Source organism: Phoenix dactylifera, unplaced genomic scaffold (assembly GCF_009389715.1).
Source record: "Phoenix dactylifera cultivar Barhee BC4 unplaced genomic scaffold, palm_55x_up_171113_PBpolish2nd_filt_p 000119F, whole genome shotgun sequence".
Lineage (NCBI taxonomy): Eukaryota > Viridiplantae > Streptophyta > Magnoliopsida > Arecales > Arecaceae > Phoenix > Phoenix dactylifera.
In genome coordinates, this window is record NW_024067687.1 from 229,928 (window position 1) to 251,585 (window position 21,658).

Genomic DNA, 21,658 nt, shown 5'->3' on the forward strand with positions numbered 1-21,658 from the left:
CTCTCATCCGCCGGGGGCGTCTCGGTCGATATGTGAGCGACCGACGTCCCCCCGCAGACCCGCGTTCGGCCGACCCGGCTCCTCCGGGGCCTCGGGAGCAGAATCGACCCGTTGCGGGCGTGATCCACACTATCACTAGGGGCTGCCCCCGGCCCGTGAGGAACGCAGGGGGCTCGACGGAGGCGTCAGGGGCGGCCGTCGCAAAGAGGCAGAGGGTCGGCAATGTAATCACTTTTTGTGATGAGGATGTAAAGGGGGTTCAGACCCCCCACGACGACGCCATGGTGATCTCCCTCACCATGGCAAACTATGATGTAAGGCGTGTTCTTGTGGATAGTGGAAGCTCAGCTGATATCTTGTTTTACGAGGCCTTCCAAAAGCTGGGCTTGTCCAGACAGTTGTTGCACAAAATATCCACCCCCCTCATAGGATTCACCGGTGACGCTGTCCCGGTGGAAGGTGTCGTTGAGCTGCCTGTGACTGCGGGCGTCGCACCCACAGAAGCCACGGTGCGACTCGGGTTCTTGGTCGTCCGTGTTCCCTCGGCTTACAACGCTATCCTCGGACGACCCGGGCTGAACGCCCTTCGTGCGGTGGTCTCCACGTACCACTTGCTCATGCGGTTCCCCACGACGGTCGGGATCGGGGAGGTCCGAGGTGACCAACCGACCGCACGGCAATGTTTCTTAGCGACCCTCAAAGGGAAGAAGCCCGCAGAAGCCCTAAGCGTCGAGTCCCTTGATGCCAGAGACGAGGTGGCCTTGCGGCAGGGGGAGCCGGCCGAGGGTGTGGTCGAAGTTCCCCTCGAGGAAGGCCGCCGGGACCGGGCGGTCCGGGTTGGCGCCAATCTCGACCCGGGAGCTCGGGCCCGGTTGGTGGAATTCCTCCGAGCCAATGCCGATGTATTTGCCTGGTCGGCGGCCGATGTACCTGGGATCGACCCGGAGGTCATCTCTCACGCCCTCAACGTCGACCCGACCCACCGGCCAGTGAAGCAGAAGAAGAGACACTGTGCCCCGGATCGGATCCGGGTGGTCGACCAGGAGGTAGACAAACTCCTGGAGGCAGGATTCATAAGGGAGGTGAGTTACCCCGAGTGGCTGGCAAATGTCGTACTTGTCCGGAAGGCGAGCGGGAAGTGGAGGATGTGCGTCGACTATACCGACCTGAACAAGGCGTGCCCTAAGGATAGCTTTCCGCTTCCGCGGATAGACCAACTGGTCGACGCGACTTCCGGATATCAGCTGCTGTCTTTCATGGACGCCTTCTCCGGTTACAACCAGATAATGATAGCCACAGGACGAGGAGAAAACTGCCTTTATAACAGACCGGGGGCTGTACTGCTACAAGGTAATGCCCTTCGGTCTGAAGAATGCTGGCGCCACTTACCAGCGCCTCGTCAATAAAATCTTCAAAGAGCAAACGGCCGGAACATGGAGGTGTACGTGGACGATATGCTGGTGAAGAGCCGCCAGGCAGACCAGCACATCGTGGATCTGGAGGAGACTTTCACCACCTTGCGGAAGTTTCGCATGAAGCTGAACCCAGCGAAGTGCGCCTTTGGCGCTTCGGCCGGGAGGTTCCTCGGTTTCATTGTCAACCAGCGGGGTATCGAAGCCAACCCGGACAAAATCAAGGCCATCCAAGGTATGTCCCCTCCGATCAAAGTGAAGGAGGTTCAGGAGCTCGCTGGAAGGGTCGCCGCGCTCGGACGATTTGTGGCAAAATCGGCCGAACGCTGCCAACCATTCTTCAAGGTGTTAAAACGCCCGAAAGACTTCCTCTGGACGGCCGAATGTCAAGCAGCATTCGACCAGCTCAAGGAATACCAGGCGTCTCCTCCCCTGCTGTCCAAGCCGCAAGAAGGGGAGATGCTCTACCTCTTTCTGGCGGTCTCCCCAACCGCGGTCAGTGCGGTGCTGGTTCGGAAAGAGGCAAAGCTCCAGAAGCCCGTGTACTACATCAGCCGGGTCCTACGGGATGCCGAGGCGCGGTATACGAAGGCTGAAAAGATCGCCTTCGCGCTGCTGACCGCGACCAGGAGGCTCCGCCCCTATTTTCAGGCCCATTCTGTCACCCTCTTAACTGATCAGCCACTACGACAGATCCTCAGCAACCCCGAGAATGCGGGACGGCTGGTGAAGTGGGCAGTAGAACTCGGTGAGTTCGACATCCGCTACCAGCCTCGACCCGCCATCAAGGCCCAGGTGCTCGTGGACTTCCTCGCTGAGTGCACGGTGGCGGAACCTAGACCGCCGGAAATGCCCAGCCTCGACCTCCCGACCTGGACGCTTCACATCGATGGGTCGTCGAACCCCGAGGGTGGAGGGGCCGGGCTGGTCCTTACCAGTCCTGATGGAGTGATAGCCGAGTATGCCTTGAGGTTTGGATTTTCAGTGACCAACAACGAGGCGGAGTACGAGGCCCTAGTCGCGGGACTCAAACTCACCGGGGAGCTCGGCATCCGGCGTTTGAAGGTCTTCACCGACTCCCAGCTGGTGGTCGGGCAGGTCCGTGGGGAGTTCGAGGCCCGGAGCCCGACCATGCAGAACTACGTCCGGAAGGTGCAAGCACTCATTCCCGACCTCGGCAGCGTCGACCTCCAGCAGGTCCCCAGAAGCAAAAATGCCAGGGCCGACAGGTTGTCCCGCTTGGTGGGCGCAGAGGCGCACAACCTATCGAGGGCAATCTACCTGGAGACCCTGGATGCCCCGAGCATCGGCGAGGCTGGGGCGGTGATGGCGATTGATCCGGAGCCGTCTTGGATGGACCCGCTCGTCGCCTACCTCGCCGAAGGGATCCTCCCTGAAGACAAAGATCAAGCTCGGCGACTTGTCAGGAAGTCCGCCCACTACGTACTCTATGAAGGGAGGCTGTATCGGACCTCGTTCACCGCCCCCCTCTTAAGGTGCCTCCGCCCCTTGGAGGCGGCCTACGTCCTCGGCGAAGTCCACGAGGGCGTCTGCGGATCGCACTCGGGGGCTAGGTCCTTGGCGCACAAGATCATGAGGCAAGGCTATTATTGGCCTACCTTGTTGGAGGACTCAAAGGATCACGTACGGAAATGCGACGCCTGCCAGCGCCACGCCAACGTCCAGAGAGTCCCTTCTGTCCCCTTGGCACCAATCACCGCACCCTGGCCCTTCGCACAGTGGGGAATGGATATCCTCGGACCATTCCCCGTCGCTTCCGCCCAGCGGAAATTCTTGATTGTTGCAATCGACTACTTCACCAAGTGGGTGGAGGCAGAGCCGCTGGCCACTATCACGGAGGCGCAAGTCCGGAAGTTCGTGAAGAAGAACATCATTGTCCGATTTGGGGTACCCCGGGTCCTCATCTCGGATAATGGTCGACAGTTCGACAACAAGCATTTCCGTGACTTCTGCGAGGAGTTCGGGATCGAGCATCAGTTCACATCTGTGTCGCATCCCCAAATCAACGGTGAGGCCGAGGTGACAAATCGGACAATCCTCCAAGGAATTAAGGCGCGAATCGATCGGACGAGGCAAGCTTGGGTCGAAGAACTCGAGAACGTCCTTTGGGCGTATCGGACCACGCATCGGACCCCTACCGGGGAGACGCCTTTCGGCCTAACCTATGGCACGAAAGCGGTCGTCCCCGTGGAGCTCGGACTCCCCTCGCCCCGGGTGGCCGCGCACCGACCCGAGGCCAATTCGGAGCAGCTCCGAGGGAACCTGGACCTCTTGGAAGAAGCGAGGGAAATGGCGCAGGTCCGGATGGCGATGTATCAGCGGAGGGTGGCCCGATATTATAACTCCAAGGTCCGACCAAAACTTTTCAGAATCGGAGATCTGGTGCTAAGGCGGGCCAAAGCATCTCAACCCGCGGAAGGTGGGAAGCTGGCGCCAAATTGGGAAGGCCCGTATAGGGTTCGCTGGGTAAACCGACCTGGCTCCTACCAGTTGGAGGCACTAGATGGTCGAGAAATTCCAAGGAGCTGGAATTCCGCTAACCTGCGGGTGTATTACCAGTAGAAAGACGAAGCCAGAAAGACAGTTCAAAAAAAATATATAGTTCTTTTCATTTCAATAATTCCTGGTTACAATGGCGTGTTCGTGTGATTACAAAGAATTCCCAGAGGGGGATTGGGGAGTAAAGAAATTAAGGAAGAGGTGGGGACTCCGTGGAGCTGAAGATCTGGGATCCCGAACCCTCCGCCCGAAGCAGCTGCAATCCCACTGGCCGTGGGTGCTTCCCCCCGGAGGCGCCATCGACGCCTCACGCAAAAGACGAAGAGCCGGCGCGGACGAAGAAGAAGTTCACACTGCTTCTAGAGGAACGCCACCTCCAAGGGATATTCCGGTCCTCCCCAGGAGAAGGGGAGGAAAGGAATATAAGGGAGAAGAGCGCGAGGAGGCGTGATCCCGGATGAAGCGTCTAGCGCAGAGCTCCATGGGGAGGTGGGACTGAAAAGAGGGGGGATGTGATCCCGGATGAAACGCCTAGAGCGGAGTTCCACCGGGGAGAATCTTCCCGTTGATCCCAGATGAAACGGCTAGTTGGTGGAAGTCGCGAGGGGCGCGCCTCCCGTTCCTCCGGCAGGGACTTCCCAGCCACGTGCCGGAGAGGAGGTCCACGATCCATGGCAACCTGGACAGCTCCGGCTTGGCAGGCTCCACCGCACCTGCGCTTATATTTATAGCCAAACTGTGGCCCCCCGGTCGTTCCGATGCGGGTGGCTCCAATAAATGCGGGCACATCGAATCCGGAGCCGTTCTGGCTCTCGGGGTTTATCCCCCCACGATCTCCTAAGCGTCGTTCTCCTTAATTGCATTCTTCGTGCAGGACACTCCGGACGGCGTGTATCCCGCGGCCCACGTATCTCCGCACGCGCCCAGGCCGCATCCGCCTCGAAGAACGCGCGTATCGCGGCCGCTTAACTGGCACTCCTCGCAAGCAGCAACTGGCCGGTCCGATTTCCCAGGTAACGCCTCAATTAGCATTTAATGGCCTTCTGGTGTTCCCCAGGCGACGCTTCGAGAGGAGGAGAAACACGATCGCAGCTGGCCACGGAGAAACCCCGTCGAGCGGCAAGTGACAGGCGCGTGGCCAACGAGCGGAATTCCCCGAGGCTCGGCCCTCGGATGCCAGGCTAACCCGATGATCATCCCGGGAGCAGACTAGCCTGAAGCCCCGACCGGTCGCCTCGGCTTGCGCCAGCCTTGGCCGACCAACGAGCGGAATTCCCCGAGGCTCGGCCCTCGGATGCCAGGCTAACCCGATGATCATCCCGGGAGCAGACTAGCCTGAAGCCCCGACCGGTCGCCTCGGCTTGCGCCAGCCTTGGCCGACCAACGAGCGGAATTCCCCGAGGCTCGGCCCTCGGATGCAGAATAGCCCGATGATCATCCTGGGAGCAGAATAGCCTTGGCTAACCCGATGATCATCCTGGGAGCAGAATAGCCTTGGCTAACCCGATGATCATCCTGGGAGCAGAATAGCCTGAAGCCCCGACCGGTCGCCTCGGCTTGCGCCAGCCTTAGCCGACCAACGAGCGGAATTCCCCGAGGCTCGGCCCTCGGATGCCAGGCTAACCCGATGATCATCCCGGGAGCAGACTAGCCTGAAGCCCCGACCGGTCGCCTCGGCTTGCGCCAGCCTTGGCCGACCAACGAGCGGAATTCCCCGAGGCTCGGCCCTCGGATGCCAGGCTAACCCGATGATCATCCCGGGAGCAGACTAGCCTGAAGCCCCGACCGGTCGCCTCGGCTTGCGCCAGCCTTGGCCGACCAACGAGCGGAATTCCCCGAGGCTCGGCCCTCGGATGCCAGGCTAACCCGATGATCATCCCGGGAGCAGACTAGCCTGAAGCCCCGACCGGTCGCCTCGGCTTGCGCCAGCCTTGGCCGACCAACGAGCGGAATTCCCCGAGGCTCGGCCCTCGGATGCCAGGCTAACCCGATGATCATCTCGGGAGCAGAATAGCCTGAAGCCCCGACCGGTCGCCTCGGCTTGCGCCAGCCTTGGCCGACCAGCGGAAGAATTTCTTGAGGCCTAACCCTCGGATGCCTGGCCTAGCGCCGGAAGAATTTCCTGAGGCCTAACCCTCGGATGCCTGGCCTAGCGCCGGAAGAATTTCCTGAGGCCTAACCCTCGGATGCCTGGCCTAGCGCTGGAAGAATTTCCTGAGGCCTAACCCTCGGATGCCTGGCCTAGCGCCGGAAGAATTTCCTGAGGCCTAACCCTCGGATGCCTGGCCTAGCGTCGGAAGAATTTCCTGAGGCTTAACCCTCGGATGCCTGGCCTAGCGCCGGAAGAATTCCCTGAGGCCTAACCCTCGGATGCCTGGCCTAGCGCCGGAGGAACTTCAAGAGTCAGGAGTCGGCGAGACGCTACCAAGAGTTAAAAAGAGGAAGGACGAAAGTGAAATGAGGAAACACTTTGTTTGCATTAACTTTCGTTGCATCAGGGCCGAGACCCATACAACATGGCAAAACGCCAACATACAAAGAAAAGAACAAAGAAAAGTACAGCGAGTCAGCTTGGAGGAACCCCTGGGTCGGGAACGGCGAGCACGTCCGCGAAGGGTAGGGAGACGGTTGGAGAATCGGCAGGCAATGGCATCGGAGGGGAGTCGAGGAGGGAGACCCCACTCAGGTCAATTCCGGGGTATTTAGCGGACACCCTTGCCAGGCCTTCATCGAAGCCTAAGGCAAAGGAGTCGGACCCCGCGTCCGACATGTCACGGATGAACTCGGCGGACTGACGATAGGCCTGTACCGCCTGACGCCCGATTCCCGCGCTCTTCTCGGCCAGCGCCGCCTCCGCTCGCTCCGTAATCTGAGCTTTCGCTTCCATGACCTTCGCCACAATCCGGTCGTCCGCCTCGAAGGAGACCCTCAGCAGATCGGCCCGAGCCTCCATGTGCCTCGCCTCGACAGCGACGCGAGCAGCCTCAGCCTCCTCCAGGCGCAAATGAAGCTCCTGGTTGCTCGCACGAGTCCCCTCCAAGGCCGACTCCAATTCGGCCAGCTTGGCTTCAAGAGATCGGGTTCGGTTGCGGGCGTTGTCGGCCGACTGCTGGGCCTTCTCCCACCTCTCCCGGAAGTCGGCAGCCTTCCGGGACTGCTTTTCGGCCCGCTCCTCCGCCTTCCTGATCTCGCTTTCGAGATCCGAGGCAACCTTAAGTTGCTCCTGAGCATCCAACAGTTGCCTCTCGAGGACGGCGAAGCCGAGTGCCCGCTCTTCGGCCACCTGGAGCCTCGTTTCGAGGTCCCTGGTCGTCCTCCCCGCCGCAGCCTGGCCTCCCTCCTCTACAGCTTTCAGTCGGCTCTCGGTCCTCGCCAGAAGCCTCGCCTGTTCCTCGTGGCTCTCCTCCAGGCGGATCATATACTGGGCGAGCTAAGAGATAGGAAAAATGAGAGCGTCAGACGGGGATCAACAGAGCCTATAAACGACGAAAGCGACCAAAAGAACACTCACCGACATGAGACAGACGCAGCTGGCAGCTCCGACTTCAGGGATCCTCATCTGCCGGACCTGCCTACGGTCCCTCTCCAGCAGCACCGTCTCGACGAGGTTTCGGGCGCCGGCGAAAGTGAAGGCCGACCCCAACTTTGCCCCGGAGCCGGACGGTGGTTCTGCAGCCTTACCCTTACCCATCGCTTGGGAGAGAGTCATGCCGACCGTGCGCGGGGCAGGGGCCGCGCCAGAAATCGACAGGGTCCCGCTCGGCCTGGGCCTTGGCGCGCCCCTCCTTCTCGTATCATCCGAAGCCGACCGAGTCGAAGGTCGGGCTGGGGACCGACTGCGTCCGACCCGGCCGCCTCGGGCGCGCCCGGATGACACCTCCGGAAAAACGATAGTCTCATCACCGGAGGGCTGATACGGCGTCAACTGTCGGTCCGAGCCTGCGGCGTCCCCCTGATCGGTGGGCCCGGACCCGTCTGTCGGCGTCGGAGTCGCCTGCTGGCGGGGCTTCTTCGCCGGTGGGACCCCGCTCGGAGGAGTCCGTTTCTTCCTCCGGACCGCTTCCAGTAGGGACGCCCTACTAACAGCCATTGCCTCGTCCGACTGCATGACGTCGTCGATTTCTGCAAAAAGGACGAGATGGTTAGAAACTGAGAAACTGATGGAAAGAAGAAACGAAAGAGGAGAAAAGAGCTAAAAAAGAAGTGGTGGCGGGCTCACGGTCGGCGGGGACCGAGCTCAGACCGACATTCACCAAGGCATCCTCGGAAATAAGGCTAGCCACCGGGGGGAGCCGGCCCTCGGCAACCAACCCCCTCAAGACGGCGACGCCATCGGACTCCTCCCTCGACAACCTCGATAGGCCGATCGGGGACTTCATCGGCGTCTCCCAGGTTGTCCCGATTCCCCAAGAGGGATCTACGTCGATGAAAAAGAAACGCTCCTTCCAGCCATGAATGGAGGAAGGAGCCTCCTTGACGAGGCCGCACCCTCGCCGCGCCGCAAAGCACCACCACCCTCTGTCCCGGGGGTGGCCGTTCAGGCCATAGCATTCCCAAAAGACGTTCAGGGTGGCGGGAACCTCGTGCATGCGGCAGAGAACCTGGAAGGCCGTCAGGGTACGCCATGAGTTCGGCACCAGTTGCGTCGGCGCCACTCTTAAACCTCGAAGCACCTGCACGACTAAGTCCGAGAGGGGAAAGCGGAACCCAGCCCGAAGGATGTCCTCATTGATGGCGACCTTCCCTGGAGGAGGATGGGACATCCTCTCCTCAGGCCCCGGGAGCGTAACATTGCAGGTTTCGGGAAGGTGGTACCGGGCCACGAACCTATCTAGGTCTTCGGGGACCAGCTCCGACTGAATGCGGTCTGCTCTTACTTCGTCCATCCCTAACGGCCAGTGAATCTACGGTCAGGACGGGGTCAAGAGGGGAGAAGGGACCGGAACGACTGGGGTACACTAATACGAAAGGAGAAAGTACGGAGGGCCCTAAATTGTAGAGTGGGGCAACTCACCGGAAGGGAAGGAAGAACGGCTCCGAGAGCGTCAAAGGAGGAGCGAACGAACAGTCCGACGGCAACGGCAGCAGCACAAGGGAGAAACTCGAGGATGCCTGTGAAGAGAGAGGCGGACGGGGGAGGGCCCCCGGTTAAATAGGCGGAAAGGCGGGTGACGCCTCGGTGACGCCAGAGGACGCCTGGCTGCCGAAGGTTCGTTCGCGCCCCAAAGGCGAATCGACGCCATTAAGGAAGGATGTCCGCCGAAATCCGCAGACCGCCAGATCAGCGACAACCGCCATACGCCATTAAGAAGGCGGGGAGCTCGGAGCGCACGCGCCTTTCCGAGGGATGGCGGCAATCTCGAAGCGTCACTCCCTTCACCCGTTCCCCTCCTGGTTCCAGGCTCGGAAGTGGGGGGCTACTGTTACGGGGGAACTTAGCCACCATGCCCCACGTGACCGGCACATGCGCCCAGGAAGACTACGGCTGCCCCTTGATCCAGCAATCCGACCTCGGGTCGGATATCTTCGGCTCCGCAGCCCGACCCCGAGTCGGCTGCCCCTTGATCCAGCGATCCGACCCCGAGTCGGATATCTTCGGCTCCGCAGCTCGACCCCGAGTCGGCTGCCCCTTGATCCAGCAATCCGACCCCGAGTCAGCAATCTCTGACAATAACAGACTGTTCCCCTGAGGCACGTCGCGGCCCCCTGCTCCACTACTCCCTGCAACGGCCGTATCCGGCGCTGTTCCACGATCCCCTGTAACAGCCGTACAAAGCGGAGCTCCACTACGCCCTGCCATAGCCGTACCCAGCGCTGCCCCACGACGCCCTGTAACGACCATGTCAGTGGCAACCCCATCGCGCCACACGATGACCAATCCCCAAAAAAACCCCCCAGCCTGATATATATGCGGCTGGGGGGGAAGGGGGAGGGTAAGCAAGATTTTCCAGAGTATTATCTTACCTACTACCTCTCCTTCTCCTTCGATCTTCCCTAACTTGATCGTCGGACGGCCCCCACTACCCCGGTGGTGGTGCGAGGCTTGCTTGCAGGTTTTCCGGCGGAAGGCGGAGTGGTGCAAAAGTAAAACTGCTCTCCCAAGTGCAGGAGAATCGCACAAGTAATATAACTCGGGAGTCCGAGGTCGATTCCTCAGGGAACGATCTATAGATTATTAGCGTAATTTGTAGATGTAATTTTCAGTTGATTTTCAAAATTTAAAAGCAGAGGATTAATAGATAATTAAACAAAGTTCAAGAATATAGAGAAGGCTAGGGATCCGGAATCCTCCTTAACAATATTACTTTCAATAAATAAACTCGGTGATTCTTGATTAAAGATTAATAAGATAGAGTAGTTCTAATCATGGAGTATACAATCTGAAAACATGAATTAAATATCCAAGTATTTATCGTGCCGGTTACGTCTACGACAAATCAAGCATCGAAATAATCCATGCATCAATATATATAAACCATGCAAGATCTATCTAATAAATAAATATGCAAGAACCCAAAACATACCAATGGATATAAAACAATTAGAATTAAAGTTTGGAGTGTACTTGATGAAAGCAACATGACAAGGGTTCATCCATCACCCTTTGCCAAAGGTGTTAGCCTCCCATTACAAAAGCACTAGCCTTTCCCTCTCTTATTCTTTTTTTTTTTTTCTTTTTCTTTTCGGAAACAGGGCATACCCTGTTTCCTTCTTTTCTTTTCCCTCAACCGCGGAGGCCGGCCGCTCCTCTTTTTCTTTCCTTCTTCAAATCGGAGCCTTCCTCCCCCCCGAATGCCCTCCTCTCTTAGCCTAGAGGGAGCTTTATAGATAGTATCCGATCCCCCCTGAGCGCACGCGGTGAAGATGGGCGGACGGAGAGGAATCTCGGACGTTGATCGCGGAAGAGGGATTCGTTGCTGGGGCGCTGCAGAAGGAAGAAACGGGTGCTGCAGAGGCGGAGGGTGTCAATCCGTGGCTGGATTTCGGGCTGGAGGTTGGCACGCGGACGCGGTTGGACGCGGTTCACGGACGCGTGATGCTGGGAGGTGATCGCAGGATGATCACGGAAGATTGCTCGCGGGGGAGAAGCTCGGACGCCGTGGATCTGAGACTCCGGACGGTCGCTGATGCTTGGGATTACGGGGAAAGAAAATGATGTGGGGTGCTGCTCGCTGGTTCCGCAGGAGAATCAAGAGGAAGAGGATGCGGTGCTTTGGGTGTTTTGGGATGCAGACTGATGCGGAAGGATGGGCTTTGGATGTTTCTGGTGCATTCCATGTGGATGGTCGCCAAGTGTCGCTCTAATATGGTCAGGCCTGGCTGCTGCCCATAATTGTGAGTTTGATAAATGATGGCGGGTTCGACTAGGATATGGTGGGATTGGGTGCGCACAGCTTGGGTTAAGCATCTTCCTGAACCAAACCTGTACCAAATGTGCATTTTATCTCTGATTTACGATAAGACTATGCGAAACACAAAATACAATTTAACTCGACGATATTATCATCATCTGTTAACAATAAGACTAATTTAAGTGGTATGTAGATCACATTTTTGTGCTCTCATCACACCCCCCAACTAGCTTATTGCTAGTCTCTAGCGATTCAGAGTAAATAATAACATGAGAGTACAAAAAGTGTTGGTCAGTTCTTTGACTTTTTATTAAAGCTAAAGACATAAAACTAAGATATGTACCCACTTTCGTAGGGCATCACGATTGCACTTAGCACGTGCAACAAGCCGTTAAACCCCTAGGTTACCCTAGTGGACGAGTGTTGTCTCGTGAAGGTTTGTAGAGATGTTACCCACAAACATCATGAATGATCTGACATGAGGTCCTAAATTCTAAGCTAATACCCATGTAATTAATATATATTTTCAAGCATGGCAACTATCAAAGCAAGGGGAAATATGAAAGTGTAGTGTGCATAAAATAGTATGACTTTCTCAGAGTACTAATACCTCCACCACAACATGGTACCGCTTGAATTTTAGGTGTACTACTCAAGTTCACAAGTGTTTACTACAGTTTATTAGAGCCTGATCCATCAAATTTTCGGAGTATCTCATGTTGTCTAAAATTGTCAAGAATAGTTCGCATAAAAAGAAGGAGCTATCAATCCCAACTAAATATCCAAAGTACACAAAGGTCCAATACAATGGAGTCAAACCAGCCATTACCACATGTCACTGGGTTCAGCCCGACCAACCCTATTCATGCTTTTTTTTTTTTTTTTTTAACCAATGGTGATTACAATAGTCCAACCCCTTTAGGCTCTAGCAAGGTCCATGTAGCGAGTTTTCGGCCAATGACTCCTGATCCAGTTGGCTCAAGGCATTAGGTGAAACACCCCTCGGGCTTAATTACTCGAACCAGACTACGCCACGAGGTTAGACTTGTCATCTCCTCATTTTATTATTATTATTATTATTTATTTATTTATTTATTTATTTTCAAAATAGAGAAGGTAAACTAGACCACATAATGTGACTGCAACGTGACTATAGGTCAACCAAGGTCGGAACATAAGGTACTTAGATGATCTAGCCGGGGTATTCAATCTCTATCTTTATGTGAAAACCAAATCAAGAACCTTTTAGTACGGACAAGGATACTCGTACTTCTTTTACAGATATGGCTTAATAAAAATGCATTAAACAACTGTGAACTCCTGAGGCCTTCCTATAATCATTAAATACATGTGCGGGGATCTAATAATAGGTCTCTGATCAGTCATAATATGCATCTGTTCCTTGCCGTAATAGTTGCACAAACTCAATATGAAAATACATGTGCATTTGCTTAGAAAAGAAAGTAATAGAATAAATTAAATGCAAAAGCAAGTTTTTTTTTTTTTTTTTTTTTGCAAAATATTTTCCTCCCCCCAACTTAAACATTGCATTGTCCTCAATGTAATAGATACAAGAAAACTATATATGAGAGACAGTAGAGAAAATAATATTGGAGAGAAGAGGAATACCTTGAGCTGTTGATATCTAGAAAATAAGACCTACAAAATAAGAAGAAAAATAGAAATAAAAGAAAATTTAATTCTAAATAATATATACATACCTTTGCCATCATGCTTTAGTCATAAGAAGGCTCCTCCAAGAAAAAGGAGTCCTCTTCATCTGCAAAATTCTCAAGAAAAGGTTTTAATCTATGTCCATTTACCTTAAAAATTCTACCATCCTGTGGATTCTCAATCTCAACCGCCCCATGTGGAAAAACAGTTTTTATAATGTAAGGACCTGTCCATCTCGATCGCAACTTACCAGGAAACAGATGTAAGCGGAAATCATATAACAGAACTTTTTGCAAAGGTTCAAAAGATTTTTTTTAAATTGATTTATCATGTAAGATCTTCATTCGTTCTTTGCAAATTTTAGCATTGTCATAAGCATCTCTGCGAATCTCATTGAGCTCGTTTAATTGCAATTTTCTAGCTAGACCGGCCTCTTGTAAATCAAAATTTAATTTTCTAATTGCCCAATATGATTTATGTTCTATTTCTACGGGCAAATGACACGCTTTTCCGTAGACTAGCCGGTAGGGAGACATGCCAAGATTGGTTTTGTATGCAGTACGATAAGCCCATAATGCATCTGATAGTTTCAAGGACCAATCTTTCCGTGATGGGGTCACCGTTTTCTCTAAAATATGTTTGATCTCTCGATTGGCTAACTCTACCTGGCCACTGGTTTGCGGATGATATGGGGTAGCAATTCTATGGGTGACACCATATTTTTTCAATAAGGTTTCGAAAGGCTTATTACAAAAGTGTTTTCCACCGTCACTAATTATGATTTTAGGCATCCCAAATCGTGAAAAAATATTTTCTTGTAAAAACTTCAGGACAGGTTTGTGATCATTGGTCTTACAAGCAACAGCTTCTACCCATTTGGACACATATTCGACACCGACTAAAATGTACTCATATCTAAAAGATGGTGGGAATGGGCCCATAAAATCGATGCCCCAACAATCGAAAATTTCGATAATAGTAATGGGTTGAAGAGGCATCATTTGCCTACGAGTTAGACTTCCAATACGTTGACATGGATCACATGTTCTGCAGAACTCGTGGGCATCTTTGAACATAGTAGGCCAATAGAAACCACATTGCAAGACCTTTGCAACAGTTTTCTTAGAGGCAAAGTGTCCACCACAAGCATCAGTATGGCAGAAAGAGAGTATGCTTTGTATATCATGATCCGGTATGCATCGTCTAAAGATTTGATCATTGCAATATTTAAATAAATAGGGTTCGTCATAGTAATAATTCTTTACTTCGCGCAAGAAAATTTTTCTATCGGTCGACCCCCAATGCTCCGGCATCCGACTTGTAACAAGAAAATTTACAATATCTGCATACCATGGTATACTAGAAAGTGCAAACAACTGCTCTTCAGGGAATGAGTCCTTGATGGAAAATTGTGGCACTGAATCATGAAAAACTAGCCGTGATAAATGGTCAGCAACCACATTCTCTACTCCCTTTTTATCTTTAATAGTGATGTCAAATTCTTGGAGTAGAAGTATCCATCGTATTAAACGTGGTTTGGCCTCTTTCTTATCCAACAAATATTTTAACGCTGCATGGTCTGTGAAGATAACAATAGGAGCACCAAGGATATAAGAGCGAAATTTATCTAAGGCAAATACTACTGCAAGCAATTCCTTCTCGGTGGTAGTGTAATTCATTTGAGCATCGTTTAAGGTTTTGCTTGCATAGTAAATGACATATGGCTTATTATCCTTGCGTTGTCCTAAGACAGCTCCTATTGCATAGTCGCTAGCGTCGCACATAATCTCAAAAGGTAATGACCAATCGGGTGGTCGAACGATGGGTGCAGTGCTAAGCATAGACTTTAACTTCTCGAATGCATCTTGGCAAGTTTCAGTCCAATTGAACGGTGTATCAAGGGATAGGAGATTACATAATGGTCGAGCTACGACACTAAAGTTCTTGATGAACCTCCTATAAAATCCGGCATGACCCAAAAATGATCTGACATCTCTAACCGTCTTGGGTGCAGGTAGCTTAGCAATTAAATCAGTCTTAGCTCTATCTACTTCCATGCCCTTCGATGAAACAATATGTCCTAAGACAATTCCTTTTGGCACCATGAAGTGGCATTTCTCCCAATTCAGTATCAAATTCTTTTCTATACATCGAGCTAAGACTGCTTGTAAATGTGACAAGCAATCATCAAATGAGTCACCAAAAATGGAGAAGTCATCCATGAACACTTCCAAAAATTTTTCGTTCATGTCTTCAAAAATGCTGAGCATGCATCTTTGAAATGTTGCGGGTGCATTACACAACCCAAATGGCATTCGTCGGAAAGCAAATGTGCCAAAAGGACAAGTGAAAGTAGTCTTCTCTTGATCTTCTGGTAAAATTTCAATTTGATAATATCCCGAATAGCCATCAAGAAAACAATAGAAATCATGCCCTGCAACCCTCTCCAATACTTGGTCTAGGAAGGGTAGAGGAAAGTGATCCTTTCGTGTGACTAAATTCAACTTTCGGTAGTCAACACACATGCGCCAACTCGTCGGGACACGAGTTGGAACTAGTTCACCTTGTTCATTTTCTACTACCGTCAAACCCGACTTCTTAGGAACAACTTGAGTAGGGCTTACCCACTTGCTATCGGAAATTGGGTAAATAATACCCACATCAAGCAACTTGAGGACTTCTGCCTTAACCACATCTCTCATCGTAGGATTTAACCTTCGTTGCATTTGCCTTGTGGTTTTGGCATTGTCCTCCAAATATATTCGGTGCGTGCAAATTAAGGGGCTAATTCCCTTCAAGTCGGCAATAGACCACCCTAAGGCTCCCTTATGATTTTTTAGAACACCAAGTAATTTTCTTTCTTGGATATGATCAAGTTCAGACGAGATAATTACAGGAAAAGTGTCATTGAGTCCAAGAAAGGCATACTTAAGTTCCTTTGGTAAGGGTTTTAATTCGAGCTTGGGTGCTTGTTCATGGGATGGTACTATTTTCACCTCTTGCGGCGACAACTTCTCAAATTCTCCTACTTTTGGTCTCCACCCAGTGACCATCTTGATATCCAGATTATCCACAATAGGTGTGACTGACAAATCATCGTCATCGGTTCCATTAGGACACCAATCAATTAAGCTATCATTGGATGGGTCGTTAATTGCTTTAGCTAACAAATAGTCTTCTGCGATGGTTTCAACCCAATCAACCTCTTTACTCTCTTCAGAATCATTGGGTTGTTTGCACACATTAAAAATGTTCAGTTCTAAGGTCATATTACCAAAAGAAAGCTTCATGACGCCATTCCTACAATTAATCAATGCATTAGAAGTTGCAAGGAATGGACGTCCTAAAATGACCGGAATCTGAGACTGTGAGTTCGAAGCCGGATGTGTGTCCAATACAATAAAATCGACAGGAAAGTAGAACTTGTCTACTTGGACTAATACATCCTCGATAATCCCCCTTGAAATTTTAACTGACCTGTCAGCTAATTGCAAAGTGACGGAGGTTGGCTTCAACTCACCTAAACCAAGTTGCTCATATACAGAATATGGCAATAAATTCACACTCGCCCCTAAATCTAACAATGCTCGCTCTATCCTAAAGTCACCTATGATGCATGAGATGGTTGGGCAACCTGGATCTTTATATTTAGGGAGAATGTTGGGCTGCAATATAGCACTCACATTTTCAGTTAAAAATGCCTTCTTCTTAACATTTAATCGGCGTTTGACAGTACACAAGTCCTTCAAAAATTTGGCATATGAGGGTACTTGTTTGATTGCATCAAGAAGAGGTATGTTGATCTTTACTTGTTTAAAAAGCTCAAGAATTTCAGAATTAGGTTCGAGCTTATGCAACGGCTTTAACCGTTGTGGAAAAGGTGGAGGAAAAGGACATTCAACTTTCTTAGTAGAAGTTGGGACCTCAACTTCTTCTTTGTCCCTTTCATCAACTTTGGGAGCATCAGAATTAGAAGTGACCTGCGGTCTCAATGGGACGGTTTGATCAATGACTTTCCCGTTACGCAAAGTCATGATGCTCTTTGCATGTTCTGTATGCGAACTAGAGGGAGCCGTATTATTAATACCGTGCACTTGTGGGTTAGGTTGGGGTTGAGCTGGAAGCTTACCCTTCTCTTGGGTACTTAGGACGGTAGTCAACATTGACAATTGGTTCCTTATGTCTTCAAAATTTTGAGTATTTTGAGCATTGATATTAGCTTGACCTTGTAGAAAAGTTTGTATGGATTGCAAGGTATCCTCAATATTTGGCTTTTGAGAAGGTGATGGTGCATAAGTAGGATGTGCAGGTGGAGGAGCTGAATGGTGTGACTGTTGAGGATGATCGTTTCTCCATCTAAAATTTGGATGATTCTTCCAACCAGGATTATAGGTATTCGAGTATGGATCGTTATAAGGCTTTTGGTAGGAGTTCATAGCATTTGCTTGATCGTGCAAGACTTCTTTGAATGCCGGTATGGTGGGGCAATCTGTAGTGGTATGACCCGACATATCGCAGATACCACAACATTCGTTTCTAAGCTCTATAGTCTTGACAGGCTCAACCTTCCTAAGCTCAATTTTTTCTACCTTCCTAGTGAGGGCTGCCATTTTAGCATGAAGATCATCCTCAGTTCTGAGGTTGTAAAGGCCTCCCTGTACAGAGCTAGTAGGCTTAGGCAAAGACTTGTTGTTTCTATCCCCGTTATCCCAAAGTTGGGCAGTCTCAGCAAGGGAATCCAAATACTCCCATGCCTCATCAGGTTGTTTTTCTAAAAATCTACCATTGCACATGGTCTCTACAAACTGTTTCAACTGTGGAGATAAACCTTCATAAAAGAAGCTAATGGTTCTCCAAGTTTCGAATCCGTGATGAGGGCATGAGAGAAGAAGGTCTTTAAATCTTTCCCAACATTCATAAAATGTTTCATTATCTTTTTGTTGGAAATTGCTGATATGTCTTTTCAAAAAGTTGGTCCTTTGTGTGGGGAAGAACTTCTTTAAAAATTCTCTCTGCATATCTTGCCAATTTCTTATTGATCTAGGTCGCAAAGAGTTTAGCCATGTTTTGGCCTTATCCTTTAGAGAGAAAGGAAACAATGTCAACTTGAGGACATCCTCGGTGACATTTGGCACTCTAAATGTAATGCTCAATTCTTCAAAATCCTTTAAATGAAGATACGGACTTTCGGACTCTAACCCATGAAACTTGGGCAGCAATTGAATTACCCCGGGTTTGATATCAAAATGTCCTACATTATCAGGAAAAATTATGCATGAAGGCTGACTAGTCCTAGCTGGTTGTAGGTATTGTCTTAGAGTCATAACATGGGGTTCTCGTTCTCGATTGTGGTGACTCCCCGCATCTTCATTTAAATCAGCCATCTCACAAGGTGTGAGATATTGCGAAGGAATTTCAGAGGTATGTCCTAAGGGATGATCTAAAGTTGTACGACTTAATCGACCGGTGTCGTCCCTATTCCACTTTAGCATGCAAAATAATTCCCTCTTTTTTTTTTCTTTCTTTTTTTTTAAAAAAAAATAAATAAATAAATATAAGTACCAACTAAAGATATCCTAAAACGACACCTTAATTCAAAAATCTATTCTCAATCAATCATGCAACAAAACATTACACCTCAATTTCTAATGTTTTTCTTAAATTTCTAGACAGCTCCTAACTGGTTTGAAGAGGACACCTAAGCTTCCAATCCGGTCTAATGAACCTAGTTGACCAGGTAAGCTCCCAGGTAAGTGGAGGGGTCACGATGCGTTCGCAAAGGTCCCACTTAAAATCCACTTGCCTCGAACAGATGAACTGTCTCCCTTATAGGGACAAAGCTTGCCTAGACATCAACTAAGCCACAGAGCAAAATTGGTGCAACTTTCGGTGGTCTTCGTCCTATTGAGCTCGAATGTCCTTAGGGGCCAACGTCTAGTTGATTTTAGTTAAGCTTGGGACATTTATGCACTGGGGTGATTTTTGGGCTAAGGACGAGTGATGAAATCCCGACCTTATCTTTTTAAATAGGTTCAGCCCTTAGAATATTTTATGTTGATGCCTTACACTATATGCAACAATCAAGAGATTTTTTTTAAATATTTTATGGCATGACATTAAATTTCATTGAATAGGTGATCAAGCAAATTATTTATTTTTTTTTTTTTAAATTTTATGAGTTGAAGTCTGAAATTTGAAATTTGAATTCTAAAATTTGAAATTTGAAATTTGAAATTTTAGGTTTTCCCTCTTTTTTTTTATTAAATAATCACCCTTGATCTTTTCTTAAAGTTTTTTTTTTTTTTAATTTTCAATTAGCAACAAGGGTTAATGAGATATGATAACAATAAAATTCTGATTCTAAAAAAAAATAAATGCAAAAAATTTAAAGTAGAAAGCAGCAAGGTTTCGTATTAATCTGATGGTCTTAAAAATGTCAGAATGTCAATCAGACCGTTCAGATTATCTAACAATGTGTCTTGCACTAGCTGACCAAATTTGAGTCAAATCAGACGGCTAATTTATATGATATCAGAGTTTGATGCAAACTGTGCAGGGAATTAAAAATAGTAGTAAAGATGCAAATTTTTTTTTTTTTCAAAAGAAAAGTACTAACTACTAAAGTAAAAATTAAATCTAAATTTATACTAATAACTCAGCCGTTCCCCGGCAACGGCGCCAAAAACTTGGTGCAAAAGTAAAACTGCTCTTCCAAGTGCAGGAGAATCGCACAAGTAATATAACTCGGGAGTCCGAGGTCGATTCCTCAGGGAACGATCTATAGATTATTAGCGTAATTTGTAGATGTAATTTTCAGTTGATTTTCAAAATTTAAAAGCAGAGGATTAATAGATAATTAAACAAAGTTCAAGAATATAGAGAAGGCTAGGGATCCGGAATCCTCCTTAACAATATTACTTTCAATAAATAAACTCGGTGATTCTTGATTAAAGATTAATAAGATAGAGTAGTTCTAATCATGGAGTATACAATCTGAAAACATGAATTAAATATCCAAGTATTTATCGTGCCGGTTACGTCTACGACAAATCAAGCATCGAAATAATTCATGCATCAATATATATAAACCATGCAAGATCTATCTAATAAATAAATATGCAAGAACCCAAAACATACCAATGGATATAAAACAATTAGAATTAAAGTTTAGAGTGTACTTGATGAAAGCAACATGACAAGGGTTCATCCATCACCCTTTGCCAAAGGTGTTAGCCTCCCATTACAAAAGCACTAGCCTTTCCCTCTCTTATTCTTTTTTTTTTTCTTTTTCTTTTCGGAAACAGGGCATACCCTGTTTCCTTCTTTTCTTTTCCCTCAACCGCGGAGGCCGGCCGCTCCTCTTTTTCTTTCCTTCTTCAAATCGGAGCCTTCCTCCCCCCCGAATGCCCTCCTCTCTTAGCCTAGAGGGAGCTTTATAGATAGTATCCGATCCCCCCTGAGCGCACGCGGTGAAGATGGGCGGACGGAGAGGAATCTCGGACGTTGATCGCGGAAGAGGGATTCGTTGCTGGGGCGCTGCAGAAGGAAGAAACGGGTGCTGCAGAGGCGGAGGGTGTCAATCCGTGGCTGGATTTCGGGCTGGAGGTTGGCACGCGGACGCGGTTGGACGCGGTTCACGGACGCGTGATGCTGGGAGGTGATCGCAGGATGATCACGGAAGATTGCTCGCGGGGGAGAAGCTCGGACGCCGTGGATCTGAGACTCCGGACGGTCGCTGATGCTTGGGATTACGGGGAAAGAAAATGATGTGGGGTGCTGCTCGCTGGTTCCGCAGGAGAATCAAGAGGAAGAGGATGCGGTGCTTTGGGTGTTTTGGGATGCAGACTGATGCGGAAGGATGGGCTTTGGATGTTTCTGGTGCATTCCATGCGGATGGTCGCCAAGTGTCGCTCTAATATGGTCAGGCCTGGCTGCTGCCCATAATTGTGAGTTTGATAAATGATGGCGGGTTCGACTAGGATATGGTGGGATTGGGTGCGCACAGCTTGGGTTAAGCATCTTCCTGAACCAAACCTGTACCAAATGTGCATTTTATCTCTGATTTACGATAAGACTATGCGAAACACAAAATACAATTTAACTCGACGATATTATCATCATCTGTTAACAATAAGACTAATTTAAGTGGTATGTAGATCACATTTTTGTGCTCTCATCACGGAGCGCAATCGAAGCAATTCCAAGGGAACCCCGTTCACACCGCTGTGCCAATCGTTCTTGGTTTGGACCCCCAGCAACAATATATGTGTTAAATCCTCCACTATCTATCCTAAAACGGATTCTAATTTATCTGATGAACCTAATGAACAAAAACAGAAAATTAAAAATCCATCATCTACTTATATTAAATCGATGTTTGTTAAATTTAATAAGAGTATGCAGAAATACATTCCTTATAATCCTAAAATCTGCAAGCCTATGGACAAAATAGCCATTAAGAAAATATGGGTTCCAAAAGGAACAATAATAGCTAACCTACAAGGACCCAAAAGAGCTTGGGTTCCTAAGTTGAAAATCTGAATATTTTCTGTAGGTGTGTCTAGCACTCAAGGCTCCAACAAAAGATGCTAATTTAGAAATTGGGTGCTCTAGACATATATTAAAGAATGAAACTTAAAATATACTTTAGAAAAATAATTGAAATGAAAAGAATAATGAAATTAGTAATCCTTGCATCTC

General features: G+C 49.3%; 1 non-coding gene and 1 pseudogene across 1 annotated transcript; one reads left to right on the forward strand and one right to left on the reverse strand.

Annotated features, from left to right (window-relative positions):
* Positions 1–13,113: 13,113 nt before the first annotated feature.
* LOC120104830 lies at positions 13,114–16,791 on the reverse strand (annotated as a pseudogene).
* A 1,030-nt stretch (positions 16,792–17,821) lies between these two features.
* LOC120104836 lies at positions 17,822–17,930 on the forward strand. Its single transcript, XR_005507193.1, has one exon. It is a non-coding gene; the product is annotated as a small nucleolar RNA R71 (small nucleolar RNA).
* The last annotated feature ends 3,728 nt before the right edge of the window (positions 17,931–21,658 follow it).